This window comes from Gallus gallus, chromosome 1, assembly GCF_016699485.2.
Source record: "Gallus gallus isolate bGalGal1 chromosome 1, bGalGal1.mat.broiler.GRCg7b, whole genome shotgun sequence".
Lineage (NCBI taxonomy): Eukaryota > Metazoa > Chordata > Aves > Galliformes > Phasianidae > Gallus > Gallus gallus.
This window is the reverse complement of record NC_052532.1, coordinates 11,612,056-11,626,176: the sequence shown is the minus strand read 5'-3', so window position 1 is coordinate 11,626,176 and position 14,121 is coordinate 11,612,056. Positions and strand designations below refer to the sequence as shown.

At 37.3% G+C, this 14,121-nt stretch overlaps 1 long non-coding RNA gene across 3 annotated transcripts; it reads right to left on the bottom strand.

The window, feature by feature from the left end:
* Positions 1-335: 335 nt before the first annotated feature.
* On the bottom strand, positions 336-14,087 carry LOC121109477. Of its 3 annotated transcripts, none has more exons than XR_006934338.1 (4): positions 14,000-14,087; positions 13,441-13,500; positions 5,613-10,506; positions 336-4,741 (listed from the first exon to the last, which is right to left on the bottom strand). It is a non-coding gene; the product is annotated as an uncharacterized LOC121109477 (long non-coding RNA). The 3 variants fall into 3 exon arrangements; XR_005847355.2 differs by lacking the exon at positions 14,000-14,087 and having other exon boundaries at positions 5,613-5,866; positions 10,445-10,506; positions 13,441-13,726; XR_005847353.2 differs by lacking the exon at positions 14,000-14,087 and having other exon boundaries at positions 13,441-13,726.
* Positions 14,088-14,121: the final 34 nt, after the last annotated feature.

Sequence of the window (14,121 nt, the reverse complement as noted above, 5' to 3'; positions counted from 1 at the left end):
TTTATTTTATGCTTTCTTTGCATCTTTTTGGCAACGAACCAAGTCAATAATACTGTCAGAGTATACACATTTCCTATTATTGAGGACCAGAATTCCTCAGTGATACAAGGAGATAGTAAGATTCTTCAGTTAAGGATCAGATATCAAAGTTCTGCAAAAAGATGAAGCTCATTTATTTCTGTTCTCTCCCTAGGATACTGTCCATACAAGAGTCATATGGCGGGGAGTAAACTTGGTGGAGGAGAGTGCTTGGAAAGAAACCACTTCTGATAAAAAGATTTAGCTATGGTTTATCTTTTCTGTTATGTAATAGTAAGAAAGGCTCCACGGTAGGGTTAAAGCTTAAATCTGTTATGTATTTACTGTGTTAAGAGATGGAATTATTTTTGGGATAATTCTCAGCCTACTTTAACAAGGCTTTCAAAAATAATAAAGTTCTAATAAATAACAGCCTCAAGAGATTAATTAGTTTCAAATTCAGGAAAACCACGTTGGTAACAGACAACAATGGACAATTTAATTTATAAATCATTTCTTATTAACCAATAGTTGTTCAATGTTCAGTATTGTTTTGAATCAAATTTAATTTTTATTATTTTCAGACTGAGTCTTTTGAATACTTTGAACACACAGACTGACAGTATCAATCTTGCCAAAAAAGAAGTAGTAACCAAAACTAGCTATCCTCAAAGCAGAACAGACTGCATGACTGCCTTTTTTCTTTTTATTATTCAAGCATTAAGAAAAAACCCTTTTATGGTAAAATTCTCCACTGTAATTCACTTTATACATATTAATACAGAACCTGAGGGCAAATATGGAAGCCCTATTTTAATACAACTTATAATTCACTTCTTAATAACACTACTATGAAGTATTTGTGTTGATAAAAATGTTGAGGAAAAAGTCAGAGTGAATAACAAAATACTGTCTTCAATCACACAAAATTAAGATACTAGTATTCGCAATGGGGATTTGTATAAAAGTTTATTTATTGATGTATTTGAACACGATTATCTACAATATTTTGTAATATCTATTGAGAAACAGAAGGGGTCAATTATTCTCAAAAAAGGGACACCAGAAAAGGATCATTAATTTCAAGTTATTACTACTCCTGTATGCCAGTAATTAACATTCTTGTTGTCAACATGGAAATAAAAGAAAGAATTTAAGGATGACCATAAATTATCCTTCAATAGGAACAGGTTTCTCTTTGGGTTACAGTGAAAAAATGATAGTAGAGATAGCAAGCCTGTGATATAGCTCCCCTGCAGCATATTAAAAATATGTTTGTAAAGCCTTCGGCTTTTGCAGTATAAATTCAGTTCAGTGAAATGCCACAATTCCATGTAGTTTAAGACTTTATTACCATTTGGAGTAGAGAAAATGCACACTGCTGCAATGTGGTGTTTACTGATGCATGTGTATTTTATTTTTTCAGATAGATTCTTGATGTTTTTTTTCAGTGAAATTATTGTTTTGGCCTAAGGAATTGCAAATAAGCATAAAGCACTAAGGAACAATTTTTGCAGTGGAAAAAGCAACAAGAAAAACAGAGGTGGCAGCATGCTAGTGAAAAAGCTATATTATTTGGATTAGTGAATTCAGTACCCAAAATATTCTACAGTTATTTTAAAGGCATAGTAAAATATTTCTTAATAAAAAACACACATATCATATACAGAAAAATACCACATATATATGCTAGATGTATATTCCAGATATATCTGCCATTTCATAAAACATGTACAATGCACAGAAAATGTATTCAAACAAAAAGGCATCAAAGTTCGAACTCCCAGATTCATACTTAAGCCTTTCCCAATCTTCCCATTAGTGTTCAGACTGAAATAAAGATTTCTAAATTTGAATTTAATTACATGGAGAATTAATTGGCATTCTGAAGATGAAAACTTTTGTCTGTTTTTTGTTTGTTTGTTTGTTTCAGTTTTTAGATAAATATGATTCTCATTTTGTGCAGTGCTGAACATTTTAGTGTTGGCTGATCAGAACCCATCTGCATTATGTAACTGTCAAAAGCCTGCCTTGGCCTTGGATCATGTTGAAAGCAACTATTGTACAGAGGGTCACTTGTCATTTTTATGTAACTGTCCAGAGAATGCCCCAGTCCACATTTAAATGACTCTACGATACAAAATTTCTCCCAGCATTCAATCAGGCTTTTGTATTGCTCTGAATAGACACTATTAAAAAGCAGAAATGTATGAATAGAGAGAACACCCCACTGCCTGCTTCAACCCACTAGAAGCTGTTACATTCTTGTGAATAAACACACATATATATACATAGATACATATGCACACACATACATATGAAGAGGAAGTTAAATTCAGTATGAAAAATAACATTTATATTCAGGCAGTCCACACTGGTGTGACCATAGCACAATTCTTATTCCAGAGCAAACTTGTACGATATCTTTATTGTTCTTCATCCCTGAAATCTAGGTTTTTGGGTGTCTTACTGTGGCCTTAAATAGGGCATAATAAGCTACGAATGTTTGTGCCTGTTTTGTAGGATGCACATTAGTAGAGGCAGATACACAGATACAGACCTTCAAAGCTGTGCTGAGGAGCCACAGGAGCAGGAGATCCAGCTCTGCAATCCAAGCATGGCACTGCCCATATGCCCTCATTGAAGCAAGGCAACGCAAAGCTCTTCTTCCATGGCTCTTTCACAATATCACGTTGAGGGCATTTACCGTCTCTAATTACAAGAGATTTGCTACAGTTCATTTCTAAATTACTTTACGATGGATATGCTGACATGAAAGGATTATAAAAAATGGAGTACCTAGTTTGATTTTCCATATAAAACTTGTCATCTGAGATAAGTAAGTTCCAACAGTCTTCTCAGTGTGTGGTATCAGAGGATTGCTCTGAATTCCAGCTGCGCAATGCCTTCTGAAGAATCTGTCCAAGGTGAAGTTAGGCACACTGCAGCCAGCTCCTTCCGTTGGCTCTCACATTCCTTACCATTTTTATTAGAGAATTCTCCCCAGTCATTTTTATGACTGTTTTTACATTTGACTAGTTTTACACTGACTGTAGATTTTCAATTTCCTTTTATGGTAGTTCCACACTAGCTCTTTAAGTAGCATTTCAATCGTAGTCTAATCAAAACTTCAAGAAGAAATAAATATCTGTTCATAAACTTATTCTTTGTTTACCTACATAAATATCACATATACGGAATTATATATATATAATATGTACATAATTTTTTTCCTCAGCGTTACATTACACATTTTCATTCATTTCTTAATACAGTCATTTCTGGAGTCGTTACATACTATAACACAATGAATAATACTCTATTCTCACACATAAAGTTTTGTGTATGGCTGAAATAAAACACATCTTAGAATCATAGAATCATAGAATCGCTACGGTTGGAAAAGACCCACAGGATCATCCAGTCCAACCATTTGTTTGCCCTTCACCAATGGTTCTCACTAAACCATGTCCCTCAACACAACATCCAAACGCTCTTTGAACACCACCAGGCTCGGTAACTCCACCACCTCTCTGGGCAGCCCATTCCAGTGCCTGACCACCCTTTCAGAGTAGTATTTCCTAACGTCCAGCCTGAACTTTCCCTGGCGCAGCTTGAAGCTATTTCTTCTCAGAAATGGTCCAGCATTATAACTGCTCTAGGTCATTCTGTACAAATGTGCTAGACCCATTATTAGTTAATGATTTGTCAGCCTGTGTGTCATCCTGATGATGACTGGAACATTTCCCTTACAAGGAAAAGCTGAGATACCTGGAACTGCTCAGCTCAGAGGACACTGAGCGAGGATCTTATCAATGCTTACAAATATCTAATGGGCAGCAGTCAAGTAGATGAGGCCAGGCTCTTTTCAACGGTGCCCAGCAACAGAACAAGGGGTAATGGGCACAAACTGGAACACAGGAAGTTCTGTCAAAACATGAGGATAAACTTCTTTGAGGGTTACTGAGCACTGGAAAAGGCTGCCCAGAAAGGCTGTGGAGTCTTCTCTGGAGATATTCAAAACCCACTTGGATGCCTTCCTGGGTAACTTATTGTAGGGAACATGCATTAGCGGGATGGGGGTGGACTAGATGTCTTCAGAGGTCATCTACAACCCCTACACTCCCATGCGCAAGCATTATCAGCTGTGGTATGATATTTACTTCAAAGATATCAAACAGCATGTGAACAGAACAGAAATTAATTCTGTATTCTGTAGAACCCTTCCACAACAGTTAGAATCTGGACATCACATTTACACAAATGTCATGAATGACAAAATTACACATCCATATAAAGCAAAAGAATATGTACATCTAAAAAAATCTGTCATCTCACTTATCTTAAATATCTCTAAGGTCTGAATCACAGATAAAGCACATTGCTGCAATTTCAATTTGAATGTCATGAAACACTTAGTCAAAAACTGTACAGATTTTCACTTTTTTTTTTCCAGAGAACAAAATCCAGTAAAATGTTGATTAGAATTAATTTTATTCCTAATTCTTAGTTCATAAGAAAGTGAATTGTGCACCTGTTTTGTTATTTTGTCCAGGATGTTTTCAGGCTAACTGGCCTACTGTAGTATGGGCTATCTTGGCAGCACTCATTCAATGTTAACATCAGGTTTATTTCTCACAGTATTTCCATGTATAACAACATATTGCCACTTTCTAAATAAACAATAAAGTAATATCAGATCCAGTTCCGTAGGAACGAAAACCTGTAGAAATGAAGTGCATATGTATTAATTCAACATGGCTTGGAATCTCACTTTTAGTATAAAAACAAAATGTAGATGAAACGATGAAATGTACACCTATTCTATCAAAAACAAGTTTTGTGATGGGACTTACTCTTTTTGTTTCAGTATCAAAGGTAAGCATGTAAAACTGAGAAAGAAGGCCTCCTTATACTGAAGGAGACCTACTAAATGGGTTAGTTCAGATCTAAAACTATAAGAATATTATAAGGTTGGTTGGCTGTTTTTATTTTGGTGTTTGGACATCTAAAAAATACAGTTCATGGATTCCATACTACGTTGCACACCATGTATGTGGTTTTGATCCAAGACAACTCTGGTGGAAAGCTGCCCATTGCTCGTAGGTCCATTTTGGAATCACGGACACTAAGCTACAGCCCAGACCAGCCTTGGGAGGCAAGGAACTACTGTGTTCCAAAGGAGGTGAATTGAGAGGTGGAGAACCTTTCACAGCTATTCATCGGGGTAGTCATTCAAATCTATTAGCAAAGGAGCTGTTAGCAAGCGTAATGGTTTCTCACTGAAACCACTTGGGCTGTGAGCCCTGCGAACCTCAGTTTTCCTATGATAACAAGCACTGTAAATCAAAGCAAGTGCCTGTAGTACTGCCCTACCCCACCCACGGGAAGCCTAGCTGCTTAGTCACGGCAAACAGCAGGTTAGCAGGATGGCAGGTAAGTCTTAGCTCTGACTGACACATCTTTTTCAGTGCTTTCTGTCTTGCCGATAATGACCCATTTAGCACGATGGATTGTGCCTGCTTGTGCCTCAGTTCGCCATCTATCAGCTTCTGAGGACTCACCCTCTGTTCCTGCTGCAACTCATTACTCACCTTGGCTTGGTATCCTGCCTCCTCTGGCTCTCACACTTTGCTCTCTTTACAGTGACCTAGATCTTCTTCTGAACATAATTCTGGTTTGCAATCTGACTCCCTTGTCTCTAGTTCCATTTTCTGCTTCTTTAACCAGCTACGTGCCTTGTGGACTAGTCCGCACTGCTGACCTGGTTTGTCTGACCTCAGATTGACTTCCCGTCAAAAGCGCAGATCTTCAGGGCAATGGTCATTCTGCATACTGCATTAGCATTCTGCAGCAACAAACAGTACTCAGTCTTTCCTGTTTAAATTCCTGATAGCTCTTTCTCATTTAAAAATATTTCCTGTTTTTTTTTTTTTCCCCTTAGACACTGTTATCAATATACAGCTTTCTTAAACTGGGTTCCTCACATTCTTTCAGCAATGGCTCACAACTCAGTTTTATAGTTCTTCAATTAGGAAAATAGCTGGATCTTCCAAATGCCTCTCATGAGAGAGGCTGAAAACAGCATCTACTTTCTTGGGACTAAAGCCTAGATCCTGGCCAATACTCAACATGATGAAATAAACTGCACAGAATAGCTTGCCAGATTATTCCGTCAAGTGATCTCATGACACAGAGAGGGAAGAATTATTTTTTGCATACTAAGAAAGGGAAGAGATAATTTTGTAAAGTTAAGTTTTTACTTCTACATTTTTTACCACTTTTCAGGGCTGTGGAAACCAACAAGTTAACAACAGCATTTTACACATACTCACAACAGCATTCTTCTTTCAGTACAGTTGATCTAGTTATTTTGAATTACTAGTAATGCTGGCAGAGCTTAGCTAATATATATTATGCTCACAGCTAGCCACAGTATTTTAAAAACAAAATATTACTGAAAATATTTTCTCATTTTACAAATAGACTTTATGCCTGTTTCATCATTATACTTTTATATTTGTGTTACTTGATTTTATTCTGTTAAGACAATTGATTCCACAAATTTTATTCTTGAAAAAAGGAAAAAAATCTGTCAGAGTCCTACTCTGGTAATATGGTCATTTATTTCTTTATTTATTTATTTTGTGGAATTTAAATGATGGAAAAAAAAAACAATGGATCAACATAATGCTGCAAGGCACGACTTAGCTTTCAAATGGAAGATTACGTTCAAAATATAATTCATAACAGCAGACACCATTAGATATAATGTATTATTCAGCTAAACACCATAATGGTATTCAATTCACAATGATAGTTAAAAATTAATAACTTTGTAACCATTCATTTTCTGCATTCTGCACAGATTAAAAAAAAAATGAACTAGTTATTTTTAAAGAAGGAGCAGTCCATTATTTCTAAAAGCTTTAAGGACATTAAACATGTAAACAAAGGAAAGAATTAATAGTGTAACTCAGGCAACTTGGACTAATATGATATTAATATAAAAGCGGAGTAACTGCCAAGGCAAACAAAGGAACACTGAAATGTAACCCACTGCCGGGTGAGTCTTCTTGTTCCCGTTCAGAAGGTGAAGGAAGAAGAATTAGAAACTGTTAGTTCCTCTAGTACAGCAAATACCTCTTTTGCTCTGAATAGTAAGTAATTTCCTCTGAATCAACAAAATGCAATCTATTTTACCAATGCATTAGAGAATATCCTGCATATTTATTTGCATCTCTGTGATGATAAGAAGTAATCTGCATTTTATTTCTTTAGGCCATTGAAGGAAAACTGAAATGAGAAAATACTCAGACCAAAATTTTAAAGGGATGGAAATTAACTCATGTTCTGATTTTGAGTGCTAAATCAGAGACTATCTTTTCTCCAAACACACGCAGAAGAAGATTCTACACAAAAAGTTATAAGGACTTTCTTCATTTATGCAACAAAACCAGTGTTTTCACACTAATATATATACATATATATACATATAATGAGTGTCAGTATAATCTGTTTAGATAAGCAAGTCTTAATTTTGCAAGACGTCAAGCACCCTGGCTGTAGATCAAGCATAAGCTTAGATACATGCAGAACTTCAAGCACTTGAGTTCCAACTGAGAAATTCTGGATGTACTGATGAACAGTACGATAAGCTAAAGATAACATTTCCATTGACTTCAGTGGAGCCAACATCTGAACCATGAACTTTGTTGTTACTAATGAACTGTTTAATCCAAAAGTTTGTTGGTAGAGGTAATGCTTTTTATTTAGATCAACTAGTGCAGCTGAAAAAAACCCAAAGTTTTATGGCACACAAACACTTTTTCAGAAGGAGCAGAGTTCAAAGTTAAGCACAAGCTAAGAGTAAAAGTAAGCATAGATTGAAGTACAGTTCTGGATTGAATCTGGGACCTTGTACAAGATGATCAGGAACATTTTGAAGATTGAGCATACTTGTAAGCACAAAATCATGGCAAACACCTTCCTTCTCACGTGCCTGATACTGCTGTGTGTTAAAAAATAATCAAAGGAGATGGGCAGTTTTAAGACTGTGTTCCTTTTCCACCGTTAGCAATCAAGAGAATCCTATAGAGTCACAGCAATAGAATGTCAGGTTCTAGTGTTAGGCTTTGTCATTGTGCCTGCACAGGAGAAGGACAAACCCACTTCGGTACTTATTCCAAAGTTAAAATTTTATATATTGATCAATACTCACAGCTAAGCAGTATTCTTACATGGAAAGACTACTGCCAAAACCAGCAAGTGCTTACAAGCAAGTGCTTACAAAGTTTGCAAAAAATAAAATAGAACACTTATTAAAAAATTATGTTTTATGTACATGCTAATGTCATGTACGCTGAATGTAAAAGAAGTCAAATCACATTTATTTGATAAGCTGGTCATAAGCCACTCCATTCAATCAGTAAGTTTTACAAGCTATTTATTTAAAATCACTAGTTAATGCCAATGGCACTGAATCTCCATAAGTCATCAGTCCTGTTTTTCATTTTGGTGTTTATATGCCTTGTCAACAAAATAGCTGCTGAATTTATTGTACATTTTTAACTAGGAACTAAAATCTTGCAATAATATTTTATAGAATCTATTCATGAGAATAAGTGAAATTCATAGGTAATTTAAAATGCGGGGAAAGGAAACATTATTCAAGCTACCTACTCACAAGAGCTGCTTTTTATAGTACATAAGACAACATCACACACCGCAGTCAAAAAGCTGTTCTATTCTCTTGAACTCAGTGCTTGGATGAGAGAGAAATGGAATATCTACATAGTTGTTTCACTCACTATATTCTCACCAATCTTGAATAAATATATTTATCCTAAAGTTGTTAACAATACATCAACCTTTTTGACTAAAGAATAATCTTTATAGGGATCAATACTCTTGCATTAAGAGTAAAGTTTACTTCCTACAATTCAAAGTTAAAGTAGTCAATCCAAAAACAAGATTTACTAAAACTTTGCACAAATAGAATGTTATTTAATCTATAATTGTTGCTAATGTGGCAACTACACATGAATATACACATTCCTATATAAGGCATGGATCTAATTCTTACTCATGGACAACATTGTTAATAAACAAAACAATGGTTCAAAGTGCTGTTTCACAATTACTGTGAAAGAACTTAAAGTTTTCTCCACCTACGTGGGACAAAGAATAAACACCTATGCCAAAGGGACATGTATTTTGTAGTATTAGCTGATTTTTTTTCCTGTTTTAATTTATGTATAATTTGTTTCTGCTATGTGTATACTAAAGGCACAAAATTCTAAAGTACTAGAGTTCTTGTGCACACATCAGCACTATGGAAATAAGTGTGTATCTTTGTGTGTGTGTGTGTCACTCTTTTACAAGCTAATATAGTATTTATTAATAACACTCAATTGTTCAATGAGTTCTTTTATTTATTTATACTATGAATTCCTTATCATGATTAGTTAATTTGAAGCTCAGAGTTTGAATGGACAGTGGCTTATGCAGTCTCTTTCGCCAGAAATATTGAGGATTAAATCAAACAAGATAATCTTTCAATACTGTGCAGATGGAACAAAAAGAAATCCACCTTACTAAACCTTTTCTCCTGGCTCCAACATATTTAAAAACATATTAAAGGGTCTATTTGAAGTATCTCGGATGTTCAGATTGTCAGCTTTCGGGTAACTCACACAAGTGACTGGAAGCCTGATCTTTTGGATAGGTTAACAAAACTTGAATTAAATGTCAAATACTCCTCTGCCCCATTGATGAGTCTTTGAAACACATGCAGTCCACTTTCAAAGACCTCTGGATTACACTGTATGTGTACACAAAGCTGATTCTCCTCTCATATTAGTGTAATTAGCATTGACTTCATTAAAATTAACAGAAGACTTACTGCGGATTTCTGGGCAGCAGTGAGTACTAGGTCACACGTAGTATCTGCTAACCTACATAGCATATATTCCCTCTCCCTTCTAGCAGCACCACACTCGCACAATATACATCTTTGAATTTCCTTGCAATCTCGCAGGGCATTGGCAATAATTATTTGCATCCACTGCCTCCATATTAACAAGCAGCTTCCGTATTAGTATGCTGACAAATTACAGCTTAATCAATTCAGCATTGTTCAGCCACGGCTTTACAAAATTTAAACAATTTTCTTCCTTGTTCCCCCCCAAAATTTCATTTTGAATTAAAGTGTCCAAAATCTTAGTAAGGTCACTCACAGAGGCATTGCACATTGCATCTGAAGACTGTCCTGACGCTGTTGAGCAGGGACATCATCCATCACTGCTAATTAATATCTAAAGTCTCCACTACCTACGATAGATTTGTATTTGCAGCTTACCTTTCACGTCTACTTTACAGTTTACTCATCTTTCTACATTTCAAATAGTGCAATGTAATTACCTACCACTGATAATGATTTGCAGTCACATGGGATCACAGCACCACAGAGGATGCTCCTGTAGTAATCTGGAAAAAAAAAAAAAAAGGGGGTGTAGTAGAACTGTTAAAAAAAAAAAAGTCAAGAAACTGTCTAAAAACAAAACTTTAACATACATACTTTAAAAGTGAAATAGTAGTATGGAAGAAGATACCTTGCACTGGACTTCAGTAATATTTTGTTTTCTTAGCACAAAGATAAATTAAGTAAATTATATAAAATTTTACTTTAGATTAAGCATTGAGCTTTAATTAACCACAGTTTGTGTTGTTTATCATGTCTTGTTTTTTTGCTTTTTTTTCCCCCATGAATCCACCTTAAATTGGTCTTTTTACAAAGATAGAAACTCAAATTCTTGTCTGTTTTCCTCTGCTTCCATAACAATTGTGTATTTGGTTTTGCAGATGTAATTTTGCATTTTGCAAAGATCTTAAAGGTATAAATTGGCTGAATTAGATGATTTTAATTTAAATCTGAAAAACAGCAAAGAAGAAGTTTGAAGGCTTCTGAATTGTTACCCCCACTATACACTATTGTATCAAACATAAGAAATTCTATCAAGCTCATGCAGTAGCAGCTGAAGATAATCTTACTGAAAATAAACCTAAGAGCAGGTGATGGGCACTCAAATGGAGGCCACAACAAACCACTGCTATTTGTCACTAAAGCAAGCAAAACAACAAAATCTCTCCTCTCAGAAATGAGGCTGCAAAACACGCGCATAGCTTCTGAGCATTCTACCAACTTGTCAGATGAAGGGACAAAGCTGTATAGTTCTAACTTCAGTGATGAAATACACTATTTCATGTAACTACACTGCTGAAGAGCAATTACTAATAGATGGTGTATTGCTCAAATACAGACAATATTGAAATATTTAATTATAGGGTTTTTTTTTTCTGCACTACAGTAGAATATTTCAGATTAAAAGAAAATACTTCAGTACACCAGAAGTGAACCTCTGCAACTAAATAAAGATCTCTGCTGGCTCCAAGTGTAGATTCAGACCTCCACTGCTCTACAATTTAACATTATACAAGGTGTTATTTGTGGAAAGCACTGCATGGACAGACTTTTTTCTCAGTATTGGCAAGAATAATTAGCAAAATAACTATTCAACCTTTCTGGGCTCTGTAAAAGAGTATATATTATTCTAAGACCCTGAAAGCTTCTACTGATGCAAAGCAACTCCGCAATACAATCAAGTATCAGCTGAGGAATTACTTAGTATGTAGAAGCAAACAAATGAGATTGATGAACATAGCTGAAAAGATCTTTCAAAGAATACTGCATGAAGAAATAGAAACATAGATTCATGGAATGACCTGGGTTGAAAAGGACCTTAAAGATCATCTAGTTTCAATCCCCTGCTGTGGGCAGGGTCACCAACACCAGACCAGGCTGCCCAGAGCCACATCCAGCCTGGCCTTGAATGCATCCAGAGATGGGGCATCCACAACCTCCTTGGGCAACCTGTTCCAGTGTGTCACCACCCTCTGTGTGAAAAACTTCCTCCTAATATCTAACCTAAACCTCCCTTGTATTAGTTTAAAACCATGCCAAATGGTTTTAAACAAACAAATAGTATTGTTGAATCATATGTAACCTGTAATGAGTATTTCTCCTGCTCCTCTGAAATTAAAAATCCACAAAAATTGGCTGCAAAGAAAAAAAGTTCTGTTCTTCAAAAGGGTGATAAAAACTTGGGCCTACTTTACCCTGTGTGAGTATGGGTGTAGTGACACCATTAAATAGTTAAGAACAGCACAGATAGATTCATGACAGACACTCATAGTCAAAAGTACAAAAATATGTGCACTGGGTACATAATTAAATGAAACAAAATCCATACAAAGTTGGGATGCCCTGCTTGTAGTATCTCAATCCATATAACACCTAACTCTTCCACTGCTACGTATTTCCATTTACCAAAATCACTGTTTACTGCTTTCTTATTCCTTAATCTGTACACTTTCACTTGCCAGTATCCAAAATAAGTTCCTAAATCAGGAAACCATTCCGAAACTTATTAATTTTCCTGTCCCCAACTTCCTTTTTTTCCCTCACTGTGCCTGACTGTTCAGTAGCATGCAGGAACTCTTAAGAAGAGCGAATGACTTAGGACAAAGAAATAACTCACACCTCTCAGCTGCCCAGACATTCTTTTCTGGGGTAGCACAGTGAAGAACAGCCAGAAAAAATGTTTCAGAGGTCTTAGAAAGTCTTGCAAGCTAATGTTTTTCAGAGTTTCTTTAAAAAAGGGTTGCATATATGCTTTTAATAAGAAAGAGTCAAAATATTTAATTCATGGTTTAATTATATTTCATTTTATGTCATTACTTATGGCTTATTCAGTGCCAGCACTCAAAGATCCATAGAAAGAAGAAAATCATAAAATTATCATAGAGTGGCTTAACTTGGAAGGGACCTTAATGATCACGTTGTTCCAATGCCCTGCTTGGACAGGGTTGTTACCCACCAGATCAGGCTGCCCTGGGCCCCAACCACGCTGGACTTTAATGCTTCCAGGCATGTGGCATCCACAGCTTCACTGGGCAGCTGTGCCACCGCCTCGCCACCGTGTGAGTAAATAATTTCTTCCTAACATCTAACCTACATTTCTCTCTTTTAGTTTAAAGCCAATTCCTCTTGTCCTATTACTACTAGACTGAGTAAAAAATACATATATATTTTTGCCCCTGTTTATAAGCTCCCATTCAGTATTGGAATGCCACAGTTAGGTGTCCCCAGAGCCTTCTCTCTTCCAGACTGAACAAGCCAACTCCCTCAGCCTTTCTTCACGGGAGAGGTTCACATGGCCCCACTTTACAAGCCTGTCCTGGTCTCTCTGTATGGCATCCCTTCTGTTGTAAAATATCACCTGTGCTGTCAAATCCTCTACTTTTTGAGCCCCTTCCGTGAGAAGAATAAGTAACCCTAAAGGCTCACTGGAGAAGACAAACCTGAATTTAACATGCTTGCCTTGTAGACTCTTGCATGTGGCGTTCTGACTGAAACTCATCCTAAAATTCAGAAAGTTTTGTCTCATACAGATTCTGTGGTACTGTGTGGGGTTTACATGGCGACGTTTTGCTGCGGGGCAGCAAGGAGGAGCTGCAGGGGCCGCCCTTGTGCGCAAAGCCGAGAGGCTTCCCCACATCACACCAGCCTCCCCAAGGGCCGCGCTGCTGCACACAGCTGCCCCTCCGTCAGCACGCAGCGCCGGGGAGTGGAACTCAGATGGCTCTCAGCGGTGAGGCAGCAGGAGGCGACACACGGCGGGTGGAAACGTTCCCGGCCACGGAGGCCACGCCCAAGAAAGTCGGACACCCCAACACAAGCAACTCTCAGTCTCTGGAGTAGACCCTGTAGGCATTAGCAAAGCCGTCCCTGGGCGTTCCCTCCTCAACGTAATGGAACCTCCCGCGCAGAGCCACTTAAATTCGAGCCCTCAGCAGCCCCCCCCCGTCCGCCCGCCCGTCCGTCGCCAGGTGTGCGGAGCCGTGCGCTGACGTCACACACACGCAGGACAGACTGAGCTTCTCGCCCGCATTCCGTTCTCTCCCTCCGGCCGCTCGATGCTGTACGCAGGCGCACTCGCTCCCGCCCCGCCCTCCCCCGCGTGCACGCGCACGCCCCCTTCC